Source organism: Acanthochromis polyacanthus, chromosome 5 (assembly GCF_021347895.1).
Source record: "Acanthochromis polyacanthus isolate Apoly-LR-REF ecotype Palm Island chromosome 5, KAUST_Apoly_ChrSc, whole genome shotgun sequence".
NCBI lineage: Eukaryota > Metazoa > Chordata > Actinopteri > Pomacentridae > Acanthochromis > Acanthochromis polyacanthus.
The window spans coordinates 15,643,612-15,654,549 of NC_067117.1; the positions used below are offsets into that span (position 1 = coordinate 15,643,612).

At 41.4% G+C, this 10,938-nt stretch overlaps 1 pseudogene; it reads right to left on the reverse strand.

The window, feature by feature from the left end:
* The window catches only part of LOC110949208 (zinc finger protein 385A-like), a 35,819-nt pseudogene extending 24,881 nt beyond the window's left edge, over positions 1–10,938 (reverse strand).

Here is a 10,938-nt window from a genome sequence, read left to right on the forward strand (position 1 = left end):
CAGAAACCTGAGAGCGTAAAGTACACAGGACGCACAAGAGGGCACAAACCCATGTTCAAAAGAATGAACAATACAATCTGATAAACAGCAGCCAAATGCAAAATCACTTTATGCAACAGAGAACACACAAAGAGGCAATTAAAACCCAATCTTCAATATATAGACACGTTGAAAAAGAACGAAAATAGGATTATGCGGCTGAATTACATATAGCATATAGTTTAATTCCGCAGACACAGAAATTACAGGCTGTATTTTGGGAACAGATTGGAGTTTGAAGGGCAGAGTGTGGTTTTATGTTATAGCACAGTCTTGAAGCAACACTCAAAGATTATACAGGGTAAGAGTCAACGGGTGGCTCAGCTGTGGTCTGCATAACTTCAGGACAACAAACAACGAAGGGACTCAATGCATGCCCTGTGTGCCCTCTTGCCACTTTTGGCATCCTTGAAACCAGTAAATGACAGACGTAAGTGTTTCATGCTGTAGGTTTTAAACCCTTCTACTTTTGCAATTATGGTCAACAAGACCTCCAAACTAAATGACAAATCGGACATTGCCTTCCAAAATAGCACATGAACTCCCTGCTGGATCTGACACCCGTATCGGCAGAACAAAAAACCTTCCCGAGCAGAATCATAAATGTCCCGTTGTGTTCCAAGTCTTCGGCAAAATTTAAGTTTTTCAGGTTGCTTCTTGTAGTTTGTTGTTTAGAAAATAGCAACATGTGGATAGCACAATGGGAAAAGACAGCTGTGAAAAATTGCATGGTGAAAATTGCAGGCTTAGTATCACACCTGAAACCATGAAGATTCATCTGTTTCCATCTGCCGCTGTGTCTGCTCCAAACAAAATGATTCACTGATGGTAATAATGTAATATATCCACCCATTTTATGTTTACACTTGCAAACAACCTGACTGCTGGTCTACAGCTGACAGAATGTGGTGTATAAAACGAGTTGGCGATGTACAAAATCTTGTTATATGTGCCGTGCAGTGCAGGCTGTAGAGAAAATAAGCTATCTGAAGATTACATTTCTGCCCATGTTTGACATATGGACTGACAGCCCTGATAATTTACTGTTATCAGCACACTGATCAGCTGTCCATCCGTGGCTGGCAGTACGTGACGTGAGCCTTCAGATAGCTTCTTCGCTTTTGGCCAATCACATGCCAGAAAGATTAAATTGGTCGTCTTGGAGACATAGCCTCTAGGAGTGCAAATCGGAATGATATAATATGACTTCTCTCCAGCAATAATGTAAACGAGCTTGCTCAAATACTGTGAGGGACAATTCTGTCCTTCCAAAGTCTCTACTGCCCACTGCAAACCTAGCCATGATCAATGAAAGTTAGAGGCTTCGGTAAGCAAATAACTCTTCTTTTAAACCAATGTTTTGCCTCTGAATCGAATCCAACCAGTTGTTAGGTTACTGTGTAAATGTAATTTGGGAAACAATAGTTGTTTATGAATGCAATTTCTTGGAGACTTGGGGAGTCGGTAAACACAGATGCTTGAAATCCTTTCTAAAACTTAGACTGTTTTGTTCTTTTTTTCATGAGGACATTCTCTATACAGCATGCAGTGCACACTGTAAGTATACTGTACAGTCCATCTGTCTTATTCGACCTCCTCTCCTCTCCATTCATGATTTTGCAATAGCTTCAAGCTCTGCAGACATGAAATGTGTGTCAGTTTGTCAAACATACAGAGGGACAGGCAGATTTCTCCCATTTTAAATGTCAATACTTTTCATCCTTCATTGCATTGCCTCGATTTAAAGGTCATGTTGTTTATCAGGGACAACATGCACTTGTTTCTCTTTTGGAGGACATTAATGTGTGCGGATTTTTGTCCTTTTTTGTGTGTGCGATGTGACGACTGTACACAAAAACACACACAGAACTTTCATATAGTGCTGAGTGAGGTCTTTGCATCAGACTGGAGGAAGCCTCGGCTCACTTTTAAATAAATAAAAACCTCTTGGGTCTGAAATATTCATCATAAAAATCACACAAGAGATACTAAACTGTGTTCCACACTGCTCTGCATTGAGGAAGCCCAGGCAGCGTTAGCACACTTCTCTCAGCCTCCACTGCTAATCGTGTCGACATGTTTGCATGTTTCCTTTCATTAAAGCATATAAAACCTGTATTTAGGTGGTGATGATGGCTGGAGGGAAACAAGAGGAGGGAGGACTCTCTGTGTTCATCCCTCCATCTTTTCTGGTCTACGCTGACACTGTCGTCGCCTTTCATGGACACTATTTTGGTATCTGGATCTGCTTCTTGATCTTAAAGGAAACTGATACAGTTTATAAAATCCCATCAGCCCATGTTGTTGTGATCATGTGTCAGTGCGTTTAGTGTCTAATGCACGCAAAGTTAAAGCTTCTGCACCGGGAAAAGGATTACCACAAGCTCAAGCTCACACTCAGATCACAGGAAGACTCGAGCAGGGGAAAGAGCAAGCAAACAAAAATAAAGTGGTCAAATATTTGGTTAGGGAACACGTCCACAGAACAAGGTCACTGGCTAATTAAATGTAATGTAAGACTGGAAATATGCTTTAATATTGGTGAACTGACAACATGCTGAAACTAAAAATAGAATAGTTATGCCTGAAGACCACTGTGTGTAACGGCATCACACAGATACAACTGAATAGAATAAAAATGCAGCACAGGGCATTATTTCTGCTCTTTTGTGTTTTTCTTATGAACAGCCACTGTGATATTCTGCAGAATGCCAAACATCAGTATAATTAATCCGAATACACAATGCTTTTCACAAAACATAATTAAAACCTAATTTGCATTTAAATACACAGAGATTGCGATCTGTCTGCCCTGAAGTCAAATCAAAGTTAATTTTGTTGCATCATTTTATTTCATTAAATTCTGGCTCACAGAGCTTTTGAATCTGTAACTGCATTAATTGAAGGTCCCCTGCATAATTTTATTGCCTTTTGACCTCTTTCTTTGACCTTTCTTTCTGTTCTGTTTTGTTCACAAACAGGAAAAACAACAAAAAAACTGCCGTTAAAGCCAGCTGTGTATATGAGTCAGCCCATGTCTCCTTTGAGCTGATGTGTTTGTTGGAGCCATGAATGAACCCAGACACTGCAGGGACACAGACTGGTCGGTAGAAAGCTGCTTGTGAAGCCTTTTGTAGACCTTCAACAAATAGACACTGGATAGGAAAACTGAGAGGTTCCTGACTTCTTGTTTCTGCCTTAAAATGAGCGAGCTGTTGAAGCAGGGGTTGTGTTGATGGATGACATGGAGTCTGTGGTGAGTGCAGAAACTGAGATGACTGATCATTTAATGCACTAGAGTCAGACTCTAATGAAGAAGAGACTCGACTGAGGGTCAAGTTAGAGTACTTAAAATGAAATAGACCTCTTCTGGACATATTTTCTTAGAAATCTGGCATATTTCCTGAAATGCCTGAATAACTGAATAGGATGAGTTTCAGAGATCGTTCAACAGCAAAAAAAAGCCTGTTAATCTTCTTTATATGTGTCCTTTTGTCCTTCTGTGTGGGTTGGAGAGTTACAATTCACTACACAATATTGACATTGTTTGCAGGATGCTATTGTCATCTTTCTGAATATCATATCTATGTATACTTATTTCCCACTCATCTGACTATACACCTCTAACACAAATGATTGTAATGAATGTGAGTATGAGGTTCTCTCAGGAACATCATATAAAATGGAACAAAGCAAGCTTTGCTCTCAACATCCTACAGATTTTCCAAAGAGGGCAACCCTTTGATCATGCATACCAAAGCAAACGCATCCTCTCAGACACACATGAGTTGGAGGCAGCTGCACATGCAGACAAAAGTTTGTGCCAGACATGAGTGATCATCTCAATGAAAGAGGAACACAATTATGAAAAGCAGAATCAATCAAATTAATGAGAGAAAGGAGGAGAAAAAGCCTTCTAATGCTGTCTTACCCAAGATCATCCTGTATCCTTCCACTTGTCTTTCCCACGTTATCTTCCTGCTTGACTCCTCGCTCAGCTACTGGGGCGACTCAGATCTGAAGCAGCCACCTCTCTGATTCTCAGGACTCAATGTGGAAACGACATCCAACATCACAAGCTTCACTTTGCGTCCCTACACTTTATCTTTTGTCTCGCTCCGTTCCACCTCGTCCACCTAGAATACTCCTTCAGATCTCGGAACTCGGCTCAGCCAGCTGTTGCCAGAGGAGAACCACAGCAGCCCTGATTGCAACACAACATGCACTCAATCTACTGCAATGAAGCCTGTAATTTATTCACTGTTATATATTCAGTCCAGCTGGAGGAACACCAGAGAGATGGAGGCTTGCCTCACAGGAGGAACCTCTGCACTACAGCATGCCTCTCTCTCCCTCTCGCTCTCTGTCTCTCTCTCATATTTTGGGGTTGGGTATAACCTAAAGGCACCTTGCATTCCTGCGCCGCGATTGGCTGGAGGCTCGGCCAATGAGAGCAGCCGGAGCCGAGCGTTTTCTTGGGGTGTTTGAATCAGGAGGCAGAGTGATAATGCTGCTGTCGATTCTGTTCTCCCTTTCTCTCTGTCACCCTTTCTCTGCTGTTTACTATTGACAATTTTTTTTCCTCCCGTGTCTCTGCTCGTCTCACTCTGTACGCCGCCTCGCTCTTCTCATCGACGTGATCTGAAATATGTCCAGGGTACATTGATCCCTGCTCTGCCAATATCCCCCCACCCCCATACCCCCTCTATGTGAGCCTGGATGTGTTCTCCAGCGTCCCTCTGTACCTGTCCGTGGTGTGTTTCCTGTTTTGCACAAATGTCATTTTGAAAAACGCTGACCGAGTTCACGGTGCAGTTGCCATTACAGACAACTGTGTGAAGAGAGGAAAAAAGAAAGGCAGACACAGAGGTGCAACGGAGACTGACAGCTTTAGAGACTCGATGAAGCATCGTGGGCAGGGGAGGAGGGATTGAGGTTAATGCAGACTGACTCGAGGATGAAAGTGTAAGGTGAGGAAATGTGGAAGATATGGTGAAACAGCAGGATGAAGGAGAATGCTGACAGCTGTTTGACAGGCAGAGGGAGAGAGTGCTGAATGAGCTCAAATAATAAGCTCACTGCACGCACGCCAGTACCAACGTTTACCAGAATAATGTATTCAAAGTGGAACCCTGTGCTAATAGATATAAGGCTTCATCAAACACTTTCCCACAGAATCATCCTGGCACGTGACCCCCGGCTTTACGCAACACGGAGTGATCCGTTTCTACATAATTTAACAGCCCTAGCAAGAATAAATGCAAAAAGTAAATCAAATATGTGGGGGATCAGCCTCTCTCTGTGTGTGTTTAGGCTTATGTGAACTCAGGACAGGGCTTGTGTGTGTGTGTGTGTGTGTGTGTGTGTCTGATAAGGTTTCCTCATTAGTAGAGTCGGCCTGAATAATGCAGGCTGGTGTATTGTTGTGACCGATGAGCCAGGTGCTAATGTAGCTGTCTGAGGGTGGAGGGTCAGACACAGCATGACTTTAATGGATGTCACCACGGGAAAATGAAACCGGACCACTGGGCTCATGTGACAGACTATCTTCTGTTTATGTGTGTGTGTGTGTGTGTGTGTGTGTGTGTGTATGTGTCCTTGGGGATTTATGGGAAGACTTTAAGTTGTTTACTCATTAAAACACTTGGCTGGATCTCAGAGAAAAGAACCAACTGTTAGGGTTAAATGATGTTAGCGCAGGATTGATGAATTATACAGGACACTTAATTATGGCTTTGAAAGAAAAGGCTTTTATCATTCAAATACACGCAAAAGCAAATGTCGGGGCAGGAGCAATGTCAAGGTTATTGTATGAATGCTTTCACTGTGAGATTCTGCAGTTAACTTTGTGTTTTGCCTTAGTATTATCCAATGAGCTGCTAGTAAACAACTACTTTAGGTGCAGTGATGATCCAGACTGATGTGTTTTCCTTATCTTAATGCAGCTGAAATTAAGTACAATTATTTCACAAATCTATGATCCAAGAATAAATCAGCCTCAGTTTGGATTGCCATGAAATTTTGTGCAGATATTCTTGGTTCCCAGATGATGTGGTGCCCTGACTGTGGTGACTCCCTGATCTTCTCTCCACTGATATCATGGGTTTTATTTAACAGCATCATCAAGGAACATTTTAATTCATGATCAAAAACCTGACAAAACAAGAGCATTCCATCTCTTCTGTACTTTGTGTACAATAGAAAATGGGAGCAGGCTTGCACACTCAACCGATATGGTGCGCTTTTTCATTGAGAAAGTATCAGGCGTATACAGTGCCTTGCGAAAGTATTCGGCCCCCTTGAACTTTTCAACCTTTCGCCACATTTCAGGCTTCAAACATAAAGATATAAAATTTTAATTTTTGTCAAGAATCAACAACAAGTGGGACACAATCGTGAAGTGGAATGAAATTTATTGGATATTGTAAACTTTTTTAACAAATAAAAACCTGAAAAGTGGGGTGTGCAATATTATTTGGCCCCTTTACTTTCAGTGCAGCAAACTCACTCCAGAAGTTCAGTGAGGATCTCTGAATGATCCAATGTTGTCCTAAATGACTGATGATGATAAATAGAATCCACCTGTGTGTAATCAAGTCTCCGTATAAATGCACCTGCTCTGTGATAGTCTCAGGGTTCTGTTTAAAGTGCAGAGAGCATCATGAAGACCAAGGAACACACCAGGCAGGTCCCAGATACTGTTGTGGAGAAGTTTAAAGCCGGATTTGGATACAAAAAGATTTCCCAAGCTTTAAACATCTCAAGGAGCACTGTGCAAGCAATCATATTGAAATGGAAGGAGTATCAGACCACTGCAAATCTACCAGGACCCGGCCGTCCCTCTAAACTTTCACCTCCAACAAGGAGAAGACTGATCAGAGATGCAGGCAAGAGGCCCATGATCACTCTGGATGAACTGCAGAGATCTACAGCTGAGGTGGGAGAGTCTGTCCATAGGACAATAATCAGTCGTACACTGCACAAATCTGGCCTTTATGGAAGAGTGGCAAGAAGAAAGCCATTTCTCAAAGATATCCATAAAAAGTCTCGTTTAAAGTTTGCCACAAGCCACCTGGGAGACACACCAAACATGTGGAAGAAGGTGCTCTGGTCAGATGAAACCAAAATCGAACTTTTTGGCCACAATGCAAAATGATATGTTTGGCGTAAAAGCAACACAGCTCATCACCCTGAACACACCATCCCCACTGTCAAACATGGTGGTGGCAGCCTCATGGTTTGGGCCTGCTTTTCTTCAGCAGGGACAGGGAAGATGGTTAAAATTGATGGGAAGATGAATGGAGCCAAATACAGGACCATTCTGGAAGAAAACCTGTTGGAGTCTGCAAAAGACCTGAGACTGGGACGGAGATTTATCTTCCAACAGGACAATGATCCAAAACATAAAGCCAAATCTACAATGGAATGGTTCACAAATAAACATATCCAGGTGTTAGAATGGCCAAGTCAAAGTCCAGACCTGAATCCAATGGAGAATCTGTGGGCAGAGCTGAAGACTGCTGTTCACAAACGCTCTCCATCCAGCCTCACTGAGCTCGAGCTGTTTTGCAAGGATGAATGGGCAAGAATTTCAGTCTCTCGATGTGCAAAACTGATAGAGACATACCCCAAGCGACTTGCAGCTGTAATTGCAGCAAAAGGTGGCGCTACAAAGTATTAATGCAAGGGGGCCGAATAATATTGCACACCCCACTTTTCAGGTTTTTATTTGTTAAAAAAGTGTAAAATATCCAATAAATTTCGTTCCACTTCACGATTGTGTCCCACTTGTTGTTGATTCTTGACAAAAAATTAGAATTTTATATCTTTATGTTTGAAGCCTGAAATGTGGCGAAAGGTTGAAAAGTTCAAGGGGGCCGAATACTTTCACAAGGCACTGTATATGTCACAGTATAAATCTGTCAATCAAACAAACAATTATGAACTTTAGTGAGTTCTTATTTGCAGGTAATGGGGTGGAGTGGTTTTCAGATAAATAGCTTCTCGCAGAACGAGGCACAGATGCATTGAGTTTCATACCTTGTTTTACATGCAGACATGACTATTGTTACATAATATGCATTTTTAAAAACTGATTAACATTGCATTAGTAGAATTGTCAAAAGTAGATTTTTTAAAAAGATTTTGAATGAAAGTTGATTTTTTTTAACTTTGAAAATAATATTTGTCAGTGAACTTTGTAACTTTGGGTCCAAACACACTTTTTTGTGTTTCTTGCTAAAATTGAAATCTTCAGCTTTTGTTAAAATTGTTAGATTTCTGCTTTATCCCTACATTGTGGCTTATTCATCAGAACTTCATAATCACAGTTTCAGACTACTATCCAACATATTTTTAACACATGATGTCTGTTTTAAAAATAAAATTCAGATAGATCTTAAAACTTTTCCCCAAAATATATAAAATTAGTGGTTAAAGACTGAGTTGAGGTTTAGTGGGTAAATGTTGGCAGCCTGCTGTATAGTTTGGCGTCCGCAGTATGGATGTGTATGTGTGAATATGTGCATGTGACCTCTACCGTCCTATCATTCCCTCATACCGCCCCAGGAGGCCATAACTGTGTCGACAGGCTTGTTAAATTCTAATTTTAGCCTCGATCGTTAACGGTGAGTCCTAAGGAGTCCTGCCAATGTTTAATGAAGTCTTCATTTGATGTGTAACACCAATGAAATGGCCTAAAGCACGTGTTAAGTCAAACACTTACAGGTTATAGTGGCAGATGAATGAGGAAGAAGACACGAGAGCAACTTATATCACACTGAACCTCTCTGTGGCTTTCTGCTCTTTGTTATTCTGGAATTTTTTTTACTCATTTTACTACTTTTACTGTATGTGTTGTGTGGTCAAAGCATTCAGTTGTTCAGAGTTAGAAACGGACTGAAGCAAAGTTTCAGATGCACCAATTTAAACTGTTTGGTTGTAAATCTATTTGATGTAAGGTGACACACAGTGTGCTTCTACTCTGTGACACAGTGAGGGCAGCTCAGGCTGTTTACTGCAGCCCAAGGTTAAAATAGGTGTAGCTGCGAGGAATGACCAACTTATACCGTACATAAACACACACACACACACTGGACTAAGCACATGTCTTTGTTTAGAACATACATAAACTGTGCTTCCCAGCACATGTACCGTACATTACATTTCCTTTGATGGAGAACATGAACACACATTTTTTTTTTAAAACAATGACCTGTTACACACATTATACTGTATCTGTTTGTGTACACATATACTATGTGTATCTTAGTATATTTCACATGTGGTGCACAAAACACAAAATTTTCAGATGATGTTTTTTTGAGCTTGGAAACAATAGTTTGACAATAAACAAATCAATATGAATAATTCAAGTGCCTCTGTAGTGGGAGCTAATGGTGATGCAAATAAATAAACAAATCAGAGACTGGAGTTACAATCAAACACTCAAATACTAACATCTGTGTACGAGTTTCATACACAGCATGATATCAGCTGAGCATGGTTTAAAGGGAGGTTTCCACATAAGTTACATTTGTAAGGAGAAATTTAATGTCTTATGAAAAGCACTGCTGACTTATGCTTACTGCCTGATGGATTCCTTTGCAAAATTCAGATAACAAAGTCATTTTTCTTCTTAGATTGCTTGCTCCTTTGTTTTAATTTGAGATGCATTTCAAGCGAATGATCAAATGGAGGTTTAGCGTGCTCTGGTTAAAGAACCGGAAAGTAAAAAAGATTCAAAAACAACCTTTCTTCATGTTAAGCTGACACTCATCAATCAGTTGAACTTTGCTATGAATCTCTCTGTAATTTTTGACAATTCACCCAACTATATATATCTACCTCAGGCAAAATGTGTTCCTTGTAAGACAGTTTTATTGAGTTTCTTGCAGCATCTGAGACTTGGTGAAAGAATTCAAACTCTTCTATCCTGCTGCGATGCTGATCAAGGAACAATTTGGTCGAGAATGTCTCTTCTTTTCTCTCCCTCCTTCTATCATCTCTTCCCTGCGTCACACCAGGGATGTATGTGAAAGGTTGGGGGTCAAATCAGGTCTGAATGCAAAGTCCTATCTGACACTGAGTGCTGATGTTAGCAGGATACTGTCCCAACTTTCATCAAAGAGAGAAGCCTTCAAAGCTTTATGTAACGCTGTCACTCGCCCTTTATTTCTGCTCCAAATATTGTATTAATGAGGGGATCCCTTATCCAGCTTCTCATTCCTTTTTAGTGTGATCAAAGGAGGAAAACTCAGAGTTGAGGGAGGTTTTGCATTGCTCAGTAGTCAGTTAGGAGCTTACCTGAGCCCCACATGGGTCACTTCTGTTCCTCACGATGCTCGAAGTGATCCTTTGTCCAGTAGAGACTCCAGAGGTCAGTGTGTCAGCCAGCATAAAGTAACACAGAGATACAGTCTGCTCTCCGGGTAGAGTAAATAAATTCTCACGTTAGTGTTTAGAGATAAATAAAGTAGCACTCAGCGACATGAGTGCACCAGTCAGCTGGAGAGTGGAGAAGGAAACACTCGGTGCAGGCAGCCGCATGCCCACAGTTTAGCTGCATCAAACAGCAAGCATCTTGATGGTCACCCTTTTCATCTTCATTTTTCTCTCTGTATCCACCTTCTCTCAGATTGCTTGTAATCCTCCTGTGCGTCTCTCTGCGTTTCCTCTGTGTTTCCCCTTCATGCCGTCTCCTCCTTCCCGGGAGTGAAGGAAACAAGTGCACAAGATTCCAGAGGCTAATTCTGCTGCTTAGGACGGGGGAACCTAATATGTGAGGACAACTGTGGAAGGAGGGAGATACAGGCTGAAAGAGAGTGTAAGGAAAAGGAGGGGCAGGACAGAGGAGGGGAGACCCAGCGACGGATGGCAGATCAGAGGAAATAAGGGCTG